The sequence below is a fragment of the Trichoplusia ni genome, chromosome 17 (genome assembly GCF_003590095.1).
Source record: "Trichoplusia ni isolate ovarian cell line Hi5 chromosome 17, tn1, whole genome shotgun sequence".
Classification (NCBI taxonomy): Eukaryota; Metazoa; Arthropoda; class Insecta; order Lepidoptera; family Noctuidae; genus Trichoplusia; species Trichoplusia ni.
Window position 1 is genome coordinate 3,321,030 of NC_039494.1, and position 20,268 is coordinate 3,341,297.

A 20,268-nucleotide genomic window follows, 5' to 3' on the forward strand; every position below is an offset into this window, starting at 1 on the left:
TAATAGTACTTAATAGATAAATGGAATTAATACCTGAGAACTTAGGTTGGAATTGTTGTGGATACCTCTAATTGAGAACGATCGTGCAATCAATGAATGTGCTCTTATAAGGTATATTGGTAAGGTAAACGGAAAGCAATGGGGAGGGAATTTAATTTTTGTGCTAATTCCAATCATCAATGACATTTCAATAATTATTGTTGATCTGATTTCGATATTCAATGATTGTTGATTGTTTTTGTTGATTTAAATAAGATATTGGTTAAATTATCCAATAATGTTAAAGAGGTGTCTAGGGTTATGACTTTTTTTTAAGCTTGCATTTGAATTTTGTCAATAAAACCTGCCTATATGTGTATAGCAGTTTTGGATGCATTAGATTAAAGCCTTAGATTTCATTTGTTGAACTTGTCGATAAGACAACTCATAAACAACATTTAGCACAACGTCTATGAATTTACTGAATAAACTATTTATATCCAGCCCATGTTTTAATTTATCAGATAAAATTGGTTTAGTTATTCAAATGTTTTAGTCCAAACACTATTATACAAAAACATAATTATATTAATGTATTCACAAAGTTGGGACCATCTGTCGGCGACTGTACCGTGCTTATATTCAATTTCATGGCCCGACAATTAGCTAACATCACAGCACTGTTTGTTTGGGCGCTCCCCATGTGTTTTATATTTCCAAACGCATTCTGTACATTCATATATTAAGGCTTTATTATACGTAAAGAATAAAATATACGTGGTGTAATACAATATACACAATTTTCACAAAAAAAAACCGACTTCAAATTAGTTTCAGTATTGCGTTTTTTGTAAAACTTTGTAAGGGCACTTACAAAGTTTGAAAAAATCAAAAAATCAAATCAAAAATCTTGAACATTATTTTTTTTCGAAAAAGTTTTTATAACCTTTGTAGTGAGTACAGGCGTGATAATATGTTGTGTGAACAATGCTTAGATATGCTATAGCAACAATTGCGGTTAATCAGCTGTTATTTATTGAAGAGTTCCCCCGATTTCTACAAGATCCCATCATCAGATATTGAAATGGTGATAATGGGACCACACGGGAAGCACAAGCTTTCAAATAAAAAAAGAATCATGAAAATCGGTTCACCCAATCGCAAGTTACGAGGTAAAACACAAAAAAAAAACAGTCGAATTGAGAACCTCCTCCTTTTTTTGAAGTTGGTTAAAAAAATTGAATGTGATGAAAAAAAAGTTACTAATTTTATTTTTACGTTAGATAAAATCCTTTTTGCTTTACTTTTAAGGCCATGTTAATGTTCATATGAGTTTTGAAAAAATATTCATGAACTTCGGGTTGCAGTTTTTCCGAACAGTAAATAAATACCATTTTGTACGTTTTCATATCTTCTATATTATACAAATGATCGTACCCCCGTAGTTTGAATGTATATTTTTACCCGTATACGGCAAAGTCTAAAATTACGATAACATGTCCTTCTATCTTAATTTGTTATATTTTCTCCGTATACAAGATACTAACAGCAACATTTTCTTTCACAGACTTCAAAGGCGAAGATCGGAGTACTAAAAGGTATTTTAACTTTTTCCACACACATTCCATGATACATCCTGCCTTGTTCATTATGGCCTATTACTTGGGCGTCCATAACCCAAGTTGTAACTACTGGCAAAGGGCAATTCGTAACTGTGAAGGAGCTTCATACGAGTAATATCTTTGAAAGGTTTTGTATCATAAAGTTTATGAATGTGATACACAGACAAATGAACTCTTTCTACAGATTTTTTAAAAGTTTGTGTAAATGGAGTTATTATTTGAGTTCCAAAGCAGTAACAAGGAAAATAACAATATGTATTTCCGCCGCTGTCACGAAGAATAATTTATTGTTAAGTTATTTTTTTATAAAACCGCCTCGAATTACACGTATATTCCTTACTATTGGAGACGTTTAAAAAATGGCCTCCCAAACTTAAACAATTGTCTATCCCACTTCATCTCGAACCTGTCTTTGCCGATTACGTAACAGTCATTTTATTTTATTAAATACAAAAATACCGTTGAAAAATCAAGCAAAACAATAAATCCAATTCTTAAAAGCATAAATGTTTTATTGGACTATAAATATGTTGGGTTGTACCGGATGAAATGCCGCACAAGCTTTCCTCGAGGTTTTCCTATCAGAAACATACGCTTAGACCTACATTATTCATAGCAAAGCTTCGCTCTCTGGACACTCGCTATTCTACTATTCCTACCATTTTCTACCGAAGAAAAACATCTCGTAAGTGATATTATAAACTTTTATTGCTGTTGCATTTTTATTGTTTGCTTTAGTATTAACTTTGAAAGTTTGAGATTTTATTTCAAACTTCGTTTGTTGCTTTTGGCACATTAAAGGTAATATGAATCAAGGATCCCATAAAAAATTCTAAGGAAAGTAAAAGTGGCGTTAAAAAAAATAGCCCACATAAAGCGAATGATTCGTCAAAATTAGTGGAACAATTTTCATTGAAACAGAGATTTGAAATAAACTTTTTCTTTAAAATAACAGTCAACATCCCGTGTCCGTCCATTACTGGCCTTAGTCTATTGTCAAAAATAACAGTATACTACCAAACGACAGCTATCAAGCATTTGTCATTCGATACCTTACAAAACAAAAGCGTATCTAATTATAACGTCCCCGATCCCCCTCATCCAAGTAAACAAACAACTAACACGGCCCATTAAGCAATAGAACCAACTCTTTTAAATTAACCTCGTCCAAGAAGAAAACAAAAATGTTTGTAAAACCTACTTTCAGAGCTACCACAAGATCTTAAATAGCATCATAGCGGGAGTGGAAGAGACACCGATATATATACGTGTAGAGCGCTATCCTGCTTCCTCTTCCAGAATAATATTTCTTTGAAATGTAGTGGGTAGTTACAGGACCCGACGAATTGAAACGAATTAAAAGATCGGATGAAAGCCAGACGGGATTAAAGTTAAGGTTTTTGGAAAGAACTTAGTTTTTCTTTAACTCTACCTTTGATAACCTTTTTCGTTTTAAATTTTATTGTGCAGCCTTAATTAAAGTGTTTTAGTAATATTCGTATAACGTAGTACAAAAATTGAATGTTCTCTATTAAATGTTGGATTTTATTACTTGTAATTGTGTTACAATTATTTTTGATTGAGATTTTTATCTGATGCTTTAATAAAGCTCAAGTTATTAAAATAATTTTGGAAGTAATTCATATAGCATTGTTAGTTGTAAATTAACTTGTAATCAAGTTTCATCTAAAAGGAAGAAAACTTTTTTTTTCTCAAAATATTTTTGTTTCTTTTTGTGAACACTATTACGCATACCTTACTTAATTCCCATTAAAATTGTAAAAGTATCAGTACCATTTACACAATTAACTATTTCATTGCAATGTTTAATTTTTATCTCTATTCCAATCGGTACACACATATAAAACAAACTGCTGTAATTTTCAGTTAATTAGAAACACTAGGTAAGAGACCCAACATTTTATATGAGTTATCAACAGAAACCTTTCACTACTCATGTTTAATTAGCACTCAACAAAAGCTGGAATAAAATATTCATATAATACGCAAACAGAAACTGCGGTTCATCTTTTGTACTCAAAAAACACTAACTTATACAAACATAATATACATGGGTATATTTTAAAAACATGCAAAAAAATAAATAATATATTATGATTAAGAATATCTCATAATAAATCCGATGTATTATTTCACGGACAACCACATAGTAAAATAACAAATACAGCATCAATTTGTAAACGAAGGAGAAAATAAAGAAATCTTACAATTTTTAATCACTTTATAAAATATGTTATACTGACACTAAAGGCTCATTCAGATTATTCGAGAAATATCGTGCTAGTTGTAATACATTGTCGGCGATGATGATGTTAATCTGTCAGTTTAGCAGTGTGCAAACTCGATCTTTGCTTCAGTTAGTGCTCGGAGAAATGTGACTTGTTTACAAGGTATTTTTTTGGTAAGGTGGAGGAATCCTCATGAACACCCTCTTCCTCGGGGGTGGGAACGGGTAGTGTCAGTCTCTTACTGACTAAACCTGAACCCCCTGCCATCATGCCACGTCATCCGCCTTTTTGCATCAATAAAGATATTTGAATTTGAGTTTTGTGTCGGCAATAGGTTGCAATCCTTTATACAACTAGTTTATAAACATACATTGCAACTCACGCGTTATTTTGCACATCCTACTACTATTATAAAGGCGAAAGTATGGATGTATGGATGTTTGTTACTCTTTCACGTAAAAACTACTGAATGGATTTGAATGAAACTTTACCACAATATAGCTTATACATCAGAATAACACATAGGCTAGGCTACAATTTTTGAGGTTTCTAATGTGAGGTCGTAAAAAAACAAATTTTTTGCGCTTACATTGCAAACGCTGACTGAATCCTACAAGATAGATTGAAGGCAGATAGATAGATAGAAGGCAGGTATAAATTATAACTTATATCTTCTAACCACGCGGACGAAGTCGCGGGCAACAGCTAGTCGTCTATATAAGCCTTTATGCGTACTACTTCACCTTGTACTTTCTCCACATAATAGTCAAAGATAGACGCATTTACCGGTATACAAGAACATTTATCATTGCTAAAACGAATGGCTCAAAAAGTAATTTGTCAATGTTTAGTAGACAGAAATGCAGATGAATAGATGTAAATCTCGTATACAGTTATTTAGATGTAGTTTATTTTAGTATGAAATAAATATAAAATATGTACATATGTATATGTTACACGAGTTTGGCATCGGTTTTTCATAATTTGCAAGAAGTATGCGATAGCGATAAGACCTAGAACTCTCAAATTATTTATTTGAAAACGCTTTACGCACATCTATTTATCTGCATAGCCCGACTAGTTTTGGACCCAACTGGAGTCCTTAATCATGAGCTGATCCGGCAATCGCGAAAATAAAATGGACCTCGAAAATGTCGTTTTTCTGAGAAAACATATTGACAACGATATCGCAAAATGTTCACTATTTTATTTCTTCTACAAGTCGGTATATTACTTCTGCTCTATTTGAACCAGTATTATATACTTCAATTATTCGCATGACAGACTCGCGTACATTACAACCATTCAGAGTCGAGTCCGGCGTGTATCTCTATCAAACAACAATATTTAAGCATCCCTTATCGCTTTTGGGCAAAGGCTAATGCTGAAATAATAGAGGAAACCAAACCGACATAATGGATCCATTGTATGAGGATTGCTTTAAGCAAATTGCTTCGGAGTAAGATCAGTTAGAGGTCATTAATCTAACGAGATTCGGGAGATTCGGCGTTGCTTCAGCTACATGCAAATAAGTCATCTCTTAGTCGTACCCCCTTTTAGACAAGACGGGTAAGATCAGCGTGAAATATTGCTGGGTAATGCTTTATTTGGTTAGAATGCGATTTGTTGAAACTAAGTGATTTTCATTCATGAATGTTTTATTGTAGGCGCTCTCAATAATAGAATAAGGCTATTCTATGATTGATTGCTCTTAATGAATGTGACTGTTTGTTTTAAAAACTGAGAACTACAAACGTATAATTTTGATCTTTTTTTTCTCATTATAAGACCATATAAAGTATACCATATAAAACCATATAATATGGAGTTAATTGCCGTTCTTCTCCATAGGAATGACAATAGGGATGATGTCAATTTTTTTTGCTGTGTTTGTCTTGTAGTTTTTTGTATAATAATGGATACGTATTTTTTAATTTGTCCCGCAAACATAAATTTACCAAATTAAGGTAAACTTTAAAGCCCCTCTCCTCAACTTTAAAGCAGTTAATCTTTGTCAATTCTAGATTTTCTGAATAAGGCAAAAATACTTGTCTCATACTTTTCAATTATCTAACTGAGGGACTAATGAGATTTTTTCTTTTTATACCCATTCATCATCCCTATTAGGACCCGCGCAATTCAAATAGTTTTCTGAGTTTCAAATTATACTCATTGGATGATTTCCCTTCTAAAAAAAAACAACAAACGCAGAATGTGAACAAAGTGTTCAAATTCCTAGACACATAAAATAAGTCACATGCTCGAATCTACAAACCTATCACGATTACAAACATTTAGTGCAGTCATAGTATCATATTGCATAATCGCAGGATATGCTAATAATTGGCTAAAGACTCTAAAATTGACTAAATTCGTTGCGATGTCTGTCATATGACCACAAGGGTCCTCTGCTACAGTTAAAAATAGTTATCTTGTTTATTCAAGTACTATTGCAGCTGATGACACATCCATGGTTGAAACAATTGTATAATTGGATGAAGTATTCTTGATTATTTAAAGTAATTTATCGTAAGGTTGTTTGAGAATGCACAATTTTGTTCGAATTGATTCATTCTTTCATTCGTAAAACGGATGTAATATTTAGGGGTAAGATGATAAACATATGTTTGAAATGTTTTGTAGAATATAAAGATTGAACTGGTATTTTCTACTGCACGCATACCCAAATGGTTGATTGCGATCCCCTCGTAGGACAAACGTTTATGTTAACCAAAAATGCATGTCCTGAGTCTGGGTGTGCATGTGACTAGAATATTTGTGAAAAACCCCGTGAAACAAAAAGTCTTAAAAAAAATACTATCACTAGTTGTTTGTATAGTGGTTTCTTAGGTTTACGCGAATGTTAGACATTGAAATGAAACTACTTTTATAAACGAAACTTTTTAGTTTCCAAATTCTATTAAACCCCCTGTTATCCTAAAGCCTGCAGTCTAAACATTTCGTTCATCACGCCATTCGCCAATAAAACGCCCGAACTGGTGCAGAACTTATGTTATGCAGTGCATTATATTCATGTATTCCTCGTCTAACCGTATTTACGAGGCTATAAAATTATAAGTTTAGCGCCTTCCCTGCAGAGTAAGTAGCCCACAGAGGCTACATTTTATACAACCTCGGAACTGTAATAAATTGAATATAAGGATCAGCGGTTTGTGTGCGATTAGCTGGTCCACAGAATATCCTTTTGCTAAATGAAATTGACTTGTACGTCCATTTTTTTTACTTATTAGTGCATAAAATCATAATAAACGACAATACTCAAGGTGTGACGTCACTTTTGTGAGAGATATTCATAGTCAATGAATCATTCAAACTTATAAGACCAAAACAAAGCTCTATCGAAAATTCGTTCGGTTGGCAGCTTGTGACATTAAATGTCAATAGTCAAAACCGATAAGCTCACGGTATCGTCCTATGACAATATCACTTCGGCCAGTTACTTTGAACATCGACCAAAAGCTGCGTGTATCAGTTTTCAATTCAATTCAAAATCCCCTTGTACATTCGATAACAAAATAATACTCTACAAAAATGTCTAAATAAAATTCAAGCAGCAACAGAATCCAACAAAAAACTTGCTTACTTCATCGACTATCTTTGACAACCTATTTTTTCACGATACTCTCTGTACGATACTTACTCTGTGGCTCTTACTCGTGGCATCGCACATACCGAATACATGTAAATGGCTCTCAGTAAAGTCATTATTCTACGTTTATATGAGGATGCGATTCCAAACTTGATACCTTATTGAGGGAGTTAACTTTGTTTGTTTTTTTGGTGATTTTATTTATAATACGAGCGATGTCTTTACTTATATGAGAATATGGGAACTAAGGCTTTTAACAGCTACTGAGCTTAAGTAGGCGATGGAAGTCGTTGGACGGATCGCGGCTCTGAGGAGTTGCCATGGTTAATAGTGACACCAAAAATTGAATAAGAGTTGATATACATTGTATTATTATTCTACATGTAATAGAAGACTTTGAATATGGGATAAACTATGTTTTTTTTTTACAATATGAAAAGAAAGAAAAGCATTTATTCAGCACGGACACGGAGACAACACCTACATGACAAAAAATAACAAAAAGAAGAAATGTAATAAAATATCTTATTTAAAGCATATAATTATTCGCAAAATAACAATAAAACAAATAATCCTGATTAAAACAAGCAAAATTAAATCTTTTATCACTAATACAAAGCACAAATTCCCGAAACAAATGTTGTGCAAAGATGCAAATAAACCTTCATTCCGATTGGGTGCGTGCCGCGTCGCGACGCCCGACAACTTCGGAAATTAAAAATACCATCTGCTCAACGATCGGTGTGTTGCCTCAATAAATATTGAAATATTAACGTTCGAAATAAATTCAATAAAAGTTTAAGCAATATATTGAAAATGCTTGATGTTATAATATTCGGAATATCGATAAAAAATGATACATTTTTATTTCTTTATATTTAAGTGAATGTTTAATTTTTGAATAGATTTTTTGCTTATACTTGTGAAATACTTTTTACATCATTTTTAAGTAACGTATTACATACAGTGACTTTGTTATTGTAATGAATTCAGCGTATACTGTTAATATAATGAATTATATTCAAATTACCGATTCATTCAATCCTCTAAACTTTCCTCCCCTTCCTCTACAGTTATACTATTTCATTGATATTTTTCTTTTAAGTAAAGTGAAATTTTAAATGTAATCAATACCCTTCTCTTCATTTGACGGTCACGACTCGTATAAACCATCCCCTTCCCCGATTGCTATTAATACCCCTGTCTTGTTCAACCTACCACTACAGGAGCGCTGTCTGGACTTCCAAGGAATTAATTTGAGTGGTTTCCAACAACAGCCTTATCCGGAAATAGGCCCAAAATATGCCCAAAACTGACCAAACTCGAGTTCGTGTCGCTATCCATTCACACGATCGAGACGTTCCGATAATAAAACGATACGACACGCGATTCAACGCCTCGATCACGATTCAATAATAACTCTTAATTACGTAGAGATAGGGTTAATTATCCTGTGATAGGCTTTTGTTATTGATGAGCGAGTAATCGATTTGTATCGATATAGAAATTATGTAACTTTTGCGTGATGCGTGTAATCGTTCAAGGTTGATAGACCTAGGAGAATCATCTAAATAAGTGTGATTCAATAATTATGGTGCACGGGTATTATGTAAGTCGTGGTTTCATTAATAATATCTTACTATAAAGTTCCCATTGGTAGGGAAAGACCATGCAAAGAAGACACAAGCATTGTTGTACGATACAGTTCCATACAATGCATAACAGAAAAACTTATCCTCCTATTCCTTCTCTTTTTCAATAAATAAACCCGTGTAAAATTGCAATATCCATGCATGCAAAATAAAATTACCAGAAACATTTTAAACAAAATTCAGCCAGAATTTAATACCGTTTGTCTAAATAACCAGCAGGCCTCAAACACAGACACATGTTTCCTAAGCTACTTAATTATAGAGGCAATTAAAGGATGAAGGCTCTCTAATTCCGACACGAATGTCTGCCTCAACGTCCAGCATAACTTGACACCCCATACTCCTCGTTTCAGTTTCAGCAACCAAATTTTCAGTACATTCGTAAATACATGGAGAGGTCTTGTGAGTTGGTCGAGATGAGCAGTTTGGCTTTTAGCGTCGTAGATTTTTTTGAAGGCGGTTTTAAGAGAATGAGATGTAAGACAAATATGCAAATGTATAAGTTCTTTTTCTTTTTAATGATGTCTGTGGCTGGATCTATTTGGAGTAATAGTCCTACATACCTACATGGTGCCCATTTAAACATGCGATGTTAACAGAAGATGCAGTTCTGTAGGATTTCTTTATAAGTAAATGATTTAAATATTTATTCACGCCTACGTATCGCGATTGCCTGACTAGTTTGGGACCCAACCGGAGCCCTTAATCATGAGCTGTTATGAGTTGAACTTTTATTGCTTACTTTGTTTTTTAGTTCTAACCTAACTTATTATTCGCCCACATAACTTATTTAATACAAATAAAATTGTATCAGCTTTAAAGTATCGAAAAATAAAACTCAAACATTCAACGAGTATTTATCAATCAAGAACTTTGCTACAAATTTTAAGCCTACCACTAACTCTCGTCCTATCCTACACGAAGTTACCACAGACCCATTAGCCTTGCAGACCATAGACAAACACATGTTTACTTTATGGCGCGTGAAACGTTCCAGACTATTCCCGGTTATTCCCCGTGTCCGTCACTAAATGCCGACGAAGTCAGGCTTTGGCTATCTTCATGACCGCATTCGGTGCTAGATACCTATTCGGTTTTCCGAAAGCCGAAAGCTGATTGGACAAAGGAATACGTTTTGTAGAACAAATGGATTTAATTGAGTTAAAAATTGATGTGGTATTCTAATACTGAACTGTGGCAAAGGGAGGATAATTATATATTGTGTTAGTTACATTTGGGAACTATAACTAAAAAGAAGAATGCTGTGATCTGATACGGTCTGACAAAGAACTGGGTTTTACTTAATAGCGGCAGTGTCCAATATTGTCGTGTACACCGCTACATAAACAGATCTTTGCAAACTTGAAACAATTTTTATTCTTACTTCAACCCAGAACGTTAGTTTTACAAGGTCCTAAAACAGACAATTCAAACAAATATAGAACACAAACTCCTGAATTAGAACTGTCAGAAGCCAGACACTTAGACAATCCTCCAACTACGACTTACAGGGACCATAAACTCGGTACCAACGGCTTTTTGTTATACCCATAAGTCGCTAAAGGCACTATAAAGGCTTAGTTTGACTACACGAGCATTGACACCACAAAGTTACATGGTCACCTTGCCCTTACTTAAGCCTGGCCGTAAAGGATGCCTAACTTTAATTAAGTTACAAGTTTATGTTCAAACTTTGATAAACAGTGGTCATAAACAGTTTATTTGTTGGTACTTGCGGTTGACTACAGATTGTAGCCAAATGGCTTGTAAAATATATTATTATAGTTAGCTGTACTTGACTATTAGCAATAAATAAGATTTACAGGAATGTTTTCTTTTTTAAATTTGTCTGGTAATAATGAAGTATTGATGAATTTATTATAGATATCAATCTAAATATAGATCTTATGTATACAATTTTTAAATTAGAAAATTACCGGCCGCGTCATTCGAAACCTTACTTAACACAAAAAAAAAACAATTTTTCTATTCAAAAGACTAGGTGTTGTGTCATATCTTGAGACACTAGCTAGAACATAGAGGACGCAATTCTATAAAAAAAACAGCTCAACCTAAAAACAATAAGTTTCACAAATAACAATGTTCACTATTAAAGTTATTTTCTAGTTACCTACGTGCCTAAGAGTTTCCACGACCAGTCCATAGCTAAAGTTCCAGGTCAAGCAATTACACACTTCAAACACGTAACGGTAAGAGCTCGTAAAAGAATGTTCTACAGTAACAACGGCATTGGATCCCCTCAACTATGTCTGAAGGAAAGTATTAAATACATGGGATTCCGTTAAAAATAGTTATCTTACTAAAATACCGGTAAATTTCTGAATGCTGGGTGAAATGGTTATCATGTAAATTGAAGGAACATTGATTTCGACAAAAACTCCCCATATGCTAGGATTCTTAACCCTAGAAAGATAATCATATTGTGACGTACGTTAAAGATAATCATGCGTAAAATTGACGCATGTGTTTTATCGGTCTGTATATCGAGGTTTATTTATTAATTTGAATAGATATTAAGTTTTATTATATTTACACTTACATACTAATAATAAATTCAACAAACTATTTATTTATGTTTATTTATTTATTAAAAAAAAACAAAAACTCAAAATTTCTTCTATAAAGTAACAAAACTTTTAAACATTCTCTCTTTTACAAAAATAAACTTATTTTGTACTTTAAAAACAGTCATGTTGTATTATAAAATAAGTAATTAGCTTAACTTATACATAATAGAAACAAATTATACTTATTAGTCAGTCAGAAACAACTTTGGCACATATCAATATTATGCTCTCGACAAATAACTTTTTTGCATTTTTTGCACGATGCATTTGCCTTTCGCCTTATTTTAGAGGGGCAGTAAGTACAGTAAGTACGTTTTTTCGTTACTGGCTCTTCAGTACTGTCATCTGATGTACCAGGCACTTCATTTGGCAAAATATTAGAGATATTATCGCGCAAATATCTCTTCAAAGTAGGAGCTTCTAAACGCTTACGCATAAACGATGACGTCAGGCTCATGTAAAGGTTTCTCATAAATTTTTTGCGACTTTGAACCTTTTCTCCCTTGCTACTGACATTATGGCTGTATATAATAAAAGAATTTATGCAGGCAATGTTTATCATTCCGTACAATAATGCCATAGGCCACCTATTCGTCTTCCTACTGCAGGTCATCACAGAACACATTTGGTCTAGCGTGTCCACTCCGCCTTTAGTTTGATTATAATACATAACCATTTGCGGTTTACCGGTACTTTCGTTGATAGAAGCATCCTCATCACAAGATGATAATAAGTATACCATCTTAGCTGGCTTCGGTTTATATGAGACGAGAGTAAGGGGTCCGTCAAAACAAAACATCGATGTTCCCACTGGCCTGGAGCGACTGTTTTTCAGTACTTCCGGTATCTCGCGTTTGTTTGATCGCACGGTTCCCACAATGGTTAACTTATACGGTTCTTGTAGTAAGTTTTTTGCCAAAGGGATTGAGGTGAACCAATTGTCACACGTAATATTACGACAACTACCGTGCACAGGCTTTGATAACTCCTTCACGTAGTATTCACCGAGTGGTACTCCGTTGGTCTGTGTTCCTCTTCCCAAATAAGGCATTCCATTTATCATATACTTTGTACCACTGTCACACATCATGAGGATTTTTATTCCATACTTACTTGGCTTGTTTGGGATATACATCCTAAACGGACACCGTCCTCTAAAACCAAGTAACTGTTCATCTATGGTCAAATGAGCCCCTGGAGTGTAATTTTGTATGCACTGATGGATAAAGAGATCCCATATTTTTCTAACAGGAGTAAATACATCGTTTTCTCGAAGTGTGGGCCGTATACTTTTGTCATCCATTCTAAGACATCGTATCAAAAAATCAAAACGATCACGACTCATTACAGAGACGTACACCATTGACAAAGATCGATCAAAGAGGTCATCTGTGGACATGTGGTTATCTTTTCTCACTGCTGTCATTACCAGAATACCAAAGAAAGCATAGATTTCATCTTCATTCGTGTCACGAAATGTAGCACCTGTCATAGATTCCCGACGTTTCAATGATATCTCAGCATTTGTCCATTTTACAATTTCCGAAATTATCTCATCAGTAAAAAATAGTTTGAAGCATAAAAGTGGGTCATATATATTGCGGCACATACGCGTCGGACCTCTTTGAGATCTGACAATGTTCAGTGCAGAGACTCGGCTACGCCTCGTGGACTTTGAAGTTGACCAACAATGTTTATTCTTACCTCTAATAGTCCTCTGTGGCAAGGTCAAGATTTTGTTAGAAGCCAATGAAGAACCTGGTTGTTCAATAACATTTTGTTCGTCTAATATTTCACTACCGCTTGACGTTGGCTGCACTTCATGTACCTCATCTATAAACGCTTCTTCTGTATCGCTCTGGACGTCATCTTCACTTACGTGATCTGATATTTCACTGTCAGAATCCTCACCAACAAGCTCGTCATCGCTTTGCAGAAGAGCAGAGAGGATATGCTCATCGTCTAAAGAACTACCCATTTTATTATATATTAGTCACGATATCTATAACAAGAAAATATATATATAATAAGTTATCACGTAAGTAGAACATGAAATAACAATATAATTATCGTATGAGTTAAATCTTAAAAGTCACGTAAAAGATAATCATGCGTCATTTTGACTCACGCGGTCGTTATAGTTCAAAATCAGTGACACTTACCGCATTGACAAGCACGCCTCACGGGAGCTCCAAGCGGCGACTGAGATGTCCTAAACGCACAGCGACGGATTCGCGCTATTTAGAAAGAGAGAGCAATATTTCAAGAATGCATGCGTCAATTTTACGCAGACTATCTTTCTAGGGTTAAAAAAGTTACGTCTGAAATATTTTTGCCAAGTATTAAGTACCTTTAAAAATTTCCTCTACTTAGGTGTACCGCAAGCCTGGAATTGTGACAGGAAGGTCAACAAGATTGGTATAGAGCTTGGCCTTAGTGAGTTCCAATACGACCGTTACAACCACTTGAAAAGCTCCTGCAATTCACTCCACAAAATATGTTTTTGAAGACTCCGATACAAAAGGAGGTTTTTCAAAGTAACACCTGCAACATCCCCAACATAAACTACACGTACGCCAATAAAAAATAAAACAAAATTAACTATGAATAACAATCGATCTTATAGATAAGCGTAATCTTAACTGCATTCATAATCACAGAACGAAATAATAAAAAACTAATCCGAGCCGTAACTGGCTCACGTCCGGCAAACCAAATAAACCATCGCGTTACGAGATGTTTACTAAAAAAATGAATGGAAAAGACAGGGTGTGCGTGCAGGTATACACGTGCAACCGGTCCCCGAGCCTTAACGCAGTTTACCAAATTACCCCCTACAGCACTCCATACAAAATAACAATCTATCAATCGCAAAATAAGGTTGAACTTCAAACGCAGCTTCACCGCTTCAGAAAGACTTGCGTGCTCCAATTTCCAATGATAATTTAAATGGAGTTAAACATGCCTCTCGGTATAATATCATCTCTCAAGGATCTGCTTCTAAATTCGTGCAAAAATATGGAAAACTCTTCCCAGAAATGTTGAAGAATTCCGGTTCTAGATAGGGTTGTCAAAAATAATACCTGATGAATACGAATGGAGGAACAGACGGGCAAAAATGCAAAATGTCGTCGCCATTTTACTGAGTTTTAGTATGAAGTGTGAAATATATTTGTTATTCTAAATCGGTAGGGTCTGGTGCGACGTGTAAACATTAAGGACGCACAAAGTCTACGCTTCATTTCCTGTGAGACCCTATCCGGGCTTATGCCGGCCATTTTTATACAAACGACATGTCGTCTATAATATTAAGTTGGTTCGAAGTGCGAGATGTGGCGGGAAAACAGTTTTTACACATTTAAGAAACACTATAATTTCTTATAAGCTTATTCACCAACCTCCGGAATTCTCCCTAATAACAGATACCTGTTTTGTAAAATTTAAAAATATTTTTCTCAAAACAATATTTACAAAAACGCTATGTCCCGAAACACAATAAATTATCTTGACTACAATGAATTATTCTAAGACTATCGCTATAAACCAGTTCTCAATAATTTTCTATACAGAATAAAGCATATAATATGTATTTGCATTTGGCTAGTTTTATTCCAAAACAACTTCAACAGTTCTAAAAGACAGGTGCTACAAGAAAGACAAATGCGTCACCTACAAAGATAAACGGAACTGGAATACCATCCAAGACCATTGAATTTCAGTTGTGGGAAAGAGTCGTACCTATACGCCTTGTAGTGCGCTGTCTCTCTCTAACCACAGTAATCTTACATGAAGATGTGTTGGCAAACTCTTAGAACACCTTTTATCTTATCCACGCTCTCCGCTTGTCCTTTGTAAAGACTCTCATGCACGCCTCGCATTTATTTTGGATTTTCCATTTTTCCGGGATAAAACGGTGAAAAATCGTCCGTCATTTTGATATTACGAATTATTGGATATTATCGATCAAACTATATAAATTGTTTGATGTATGTCATTGAGTGGCGGACGTTACTCAACTTAATTTTTGTGGATGAAGTAAATGTTCATATTTTTGTGTCTTCGATATTGAATATCGAGTAAGTTGTGTGATTAGTTTACTTATAAATAGATATATTAAGCGTAGACATAAAGATTCGTTTGCATTTCTTTTGTTCACATTTCACGTATGAATCGTTTTTAATAACCTCACCCTTTCATACACAAATGAAACGTAATAAAAACCGCATGCCAAAAATCACGAGCTAACAAATGTTGCAAATTAACGCAACGCAAAATAATCCCCTTGTAAACTCGTCCAAATATGATGGAAACATTTAAATACCCGGGCAAAAAATAATGAAACAATCCGTGATTCGATTGTCCCGGTATAATTCTCCGAGAGTTATATAGGGTGTTGGGATAATCCTGGTAGTTCAATTTGTCATGCTTGCCTATAGACGGTTCATACAGTGTCCACAGTACAGGATGTTATATCTTCACCGTAATTTCGTTTCATCTATCTTGCGTTATGGTTGCCATTTTTCTATTGTTGCTTGGTTTTATTGTGATGCTTGTGATTATTGTGATGCTTCATTTATAGTAACGAGTCTGGTGGGACCGAGTTCAATGTTTTGTGAGCTACTGCAGATAATAATTTACTTTGCATTCATATTTCAACGTTGAATAATAGTATTTTGAACGGTAAGTTAGTATATTTCGTGATTTATTATTTAAATTCGCGCTGTCTCAAGTTTTCGATGTCGATGTTGCATAGATCACAAGCAAACATAAGAATTCTTTATTAAAATATTCATTTAGGTTTTTACTTTTGGTTAAACTTGAGGAATTCTTTCAAATTGGTTTTTTCAATAGTTTGCTTTAACTTCTGTACCTACAAGAATTGAGTTTTTCAGAACAGTTATTTCTCCATAAATGTGTTTAAATTATCAAAGTTCTCCGAAGACAAAGTAGCACTGGCTAACTAACAGCAAAGACTACTAAAAAAAAAACAAATTTCAATAAAAAAAAGTATTTAAAGTACTACAGGATGAAACACGATAGCTACAACATAATACCTTAGTTAAGCAGCTTTTTCTGTTATTCTAAACTTAACCCACATTTCTAATTCACTTCCTTTAAGACAAGTACGACTTTCGTAGAAGCCATGCAAGGTACCAAAAGAAGTATTATCTTAAACCGACTTCCTTGGATTAAGTAACCTGTTGTAAGGCCGTATAACTTCCTGTGGTTTGCCTCAATAGTCCAATTAACAAAACTATGTGGGATTTATAGCGGTGGTAGAATTAATTAAAAGTAAAAAAGGACAAACTTTTTTACATCCTGGTGTGGTCTATACGCTCGCTTTAAAATAGTTGTAATGTATATTGTGATCATAAAAGGATTTTCGTTTGTTTAGATTTAATGACCCAAAAAATCGGCTCCGTTCCTGGGAAACGAATATTAATTTTAGGATTTAATATTGTTCAAAATGGAAGAAATGATTTATTTCAAGGTACTTAATCTTTTCATGTTTGAAACAATAACATAAATAGCACTAGGAAAGCAATTCCTTTGTTATCGCGAAGAATCTGCCATACGTAACTCCTAAAAATACGAATTCAGATAACTCCTTTTGCTCATTTTTTTATCTTAATTCCATTAACCATTCAAGTCTTAAACTAGAGCTACAAAAGCCCATAATCATGTAAGCCCAAAGTATGAAACACATGGTCCCTAAAAAAACAGTAGTTCAAGCTTCTAATTCCTGCATCTCCGTATGTTATCCGATATCCATTGCTCAACTCCCGTGAGATCAAGACATTTCGGGCCGGAACAAATATTTGTACGGGTGCCGTGACTGAGACCGGTTCTACACAAACATTATTATGTTAAGCTACTGATTTACTTCTGAACACGTGGTTGTAGGTATTACTTTCTATTTTTAAACGGTTATAAGTTTGGTTCGTTGGAGTCGGTTAAGGTCACCACGCCAAACGCAATACGCACAAAGAGTCGTGGTTTTGATCAACATGACAAGCGTTTGTTGATCCATGAATGCTAGTCCAGAGTCTGGGTGTCTTTGTGCATATAACTTGAATGTTTGTGAAAACCCCCCGGACACAAGGATTAAATTCCTTAATACGGGAGTCATTTTATGTAGAAGGTAGAGAAATGGTATTATGGATATATTAATATACAACATAATAAATATTAAAACAGATATTAAAGTTTTTTAAAGTTACATGGATAAACTATCTTAAAGATATTTCCATAATAAATAATTGCTTCATTCAAACGTTTTCTTAGTAGACGTTTTGTGTCCAAACACAGCCTAACAAATGTTTCACAACTATTTATAGTTATCAATAAACTTTAATGTTTATCTTCAGATTCATAGTTTAAACTTAGATGTTTAACTATCTAAAAACTTATTTACGTAACTAATGTACCATAAATCCATCTATACATTGAAATACGTAACTTCGTTCCGAACTTAATCGTTTGTGTACAAACTTATGTTAATTTGCCCTTCGAGTGTTAGGAACTTGCAATAACAGTGACAGCAAGATCTTGTAAATTAAACTAGGTTATAACTTGTTTGGTCAAGTAGATTGAACACCAAATGATATACCTAATGAAGGCGTCATTCCAAGAAAGGAATAGAGATCGAATGTTAAAAGATAGCTATTTTTCAAGATGTTGATAAAGTCAGAATAAAACAGACGGAACTCGAATAATCTAGAACTTCACAGAAGTCAGTGGCTCAAAATAGGTCACCTTATTTATTCACCCTCAAACAAGAGGCAAAATCAAAACACAAAATAAAAAAAAACAACCCCGAAGACTCGTGAAGAAAAACATCGGCGAACCAGATCATAAAGTTGAAGAGTCTGCATTGAAAATGTTAACTTTCTTTAAGAATGCTTCAGGCTTACAGGGGGAGTGTCGACCGGAGCGTGAACCCGCACTTGACATCACAAGGACCTCTCAATACTAGGAATCCTCAAGTGTCCCCGATACCCCAAAGCTAGCTGTAACGCCTGTAACATTTTGAGTGCCCTTAAAAGTTTTCCTATGCTAATATAACGATACGTTGTAAAATTTTATTCCGACAGCAATTAAGACTTGGCGCTAAGTGCATTTTCGCACGATTTATTTTGAACGAGGAGCGCGTCTCGCTTTCAAGTTAATAGTTTTAAGAAAACCTTGCTAATCCGAGGTATATTTCACCTTACTACTTAATTAAATTCGAATCCGATTAGGACTTTCCGAGATTTCGTAATTAACCGCTTGTGATGGTAAAAGTTGGTGAATGGTATACCTTTGTCTTTGAGGTTTAGAGTTTTTTTCTTACTTGGTGTCAAAAATTCCTTTCATTTCTTAAAAATGGTTGGAAATGGTTAGAATAAGCAATATACATGTATCATGTTCTAAAATGTAGATGAGACTATAAAATAAAATCCAATCTTCTTATAAAATCATTCTGAATTTCTTAAAAATATGGAAATCATATTCTTCCGGCTTTCAACAATGAAATTTATTCCCTCCCAGATTTTCTTTAAAATAATGGATTCGATTTCACCTTTTGCACTTCATTGTTTTTGCCGAAAGCTGGCCGCTACAATCGCTTATTTTCAATATTAAAATGTAATAAAATTCATTTAATATTTTAAAGCTTTGTAGCTTTTAAAATTAATGAGCTGCGAGATGTTTTTATTGTTCGACAAAAGATTTACTTATGGGATATATTGCAGTATGTAAAAAATAAACGCGGTCTTGTCAGTTCTACATATTATACAAGCTGAACTCGCGAGGTAGTTCGCGATGAATTTACAAAAAAAAAATCTTATTATTTTTTTGTGAAATTACTGTAGACTTAGTTACTCCTTATTGCATTATCCATTATAAATCCCGTCAAAATCGGCCCAGCCATTACGGAGATTAGACGGAGAGAGAGACAAAAAAATATATAATTCTGGTGTCTGTATCGTATACATAATAAGATGCATGTAGTAAAATACGGTTATTTCAATATGGCAAAAAGGAAAACTTGTCTTGTTCATAAAGGAAACGAAATCAAGAAAGTATTTTCATTTGAATATTTTGTGCTTAAGTAAGGACGTTTCTACTTCCGTCAAACATTTCTTCGCAACAATTTCTTATTGCACATTCTTTGTATTAATAAACTCGGCGAGTATTGTCAAAAATTCCTTTCAATTTGTACAATAAGAGATGACCGTGTGAAATTCAGTGCTCCCTTTATATTTTTCATTTCATTCTATACTGTGCAACTTGTTCTGAAACAAAAATTGCTTGACTACGAAATATGAACTTTATTTCTATAAAAATAAAAAACATTTTTAAAATGAATCACGTTTTCTAGTTTTAGCTGTTGTATCTGAAGATAGAGAGAATCCTCCTTGGCTAGGTTTCGAATCATATTTTGAAATCTTGGAGATTTTTATTGCAAACGATAGAAGTCGACAAAGCCATTACGATATTTTTATCGTCTTTTTACAATTTATTTCGCGTCAGGAATACGAGTTGGCGCCGTTTACGATGATATTTTATTTGAAAATTTTGATTTAT

At 34.1% G+C, this 20,268-nt stretch overlaps 1 protein-coding gene across 2 annotated transcripts in view; it reads left to right on the top strand.

Annotated features, from left to right (window-relative positions):
• LOC113502328 (protocadherin-like wing polarity protein stan) overlaps positions 1–20,268 on the top strand; it is a 211,832-nt gene that overhangs the window by 113,087 nt on the left and 78,477 nt on the right. For both annotated transcript variants that reach the window (XR_003401350.1, XM_026883861.1), the window contains exon 4: positions 1,547–1,577. The gene's annotated coding sequence lies outside the window, so the exon portion shown is untranslated. The remainder of the gene's footprint in view (positions 1–1,546; positions 1,578–20,268) is intronic.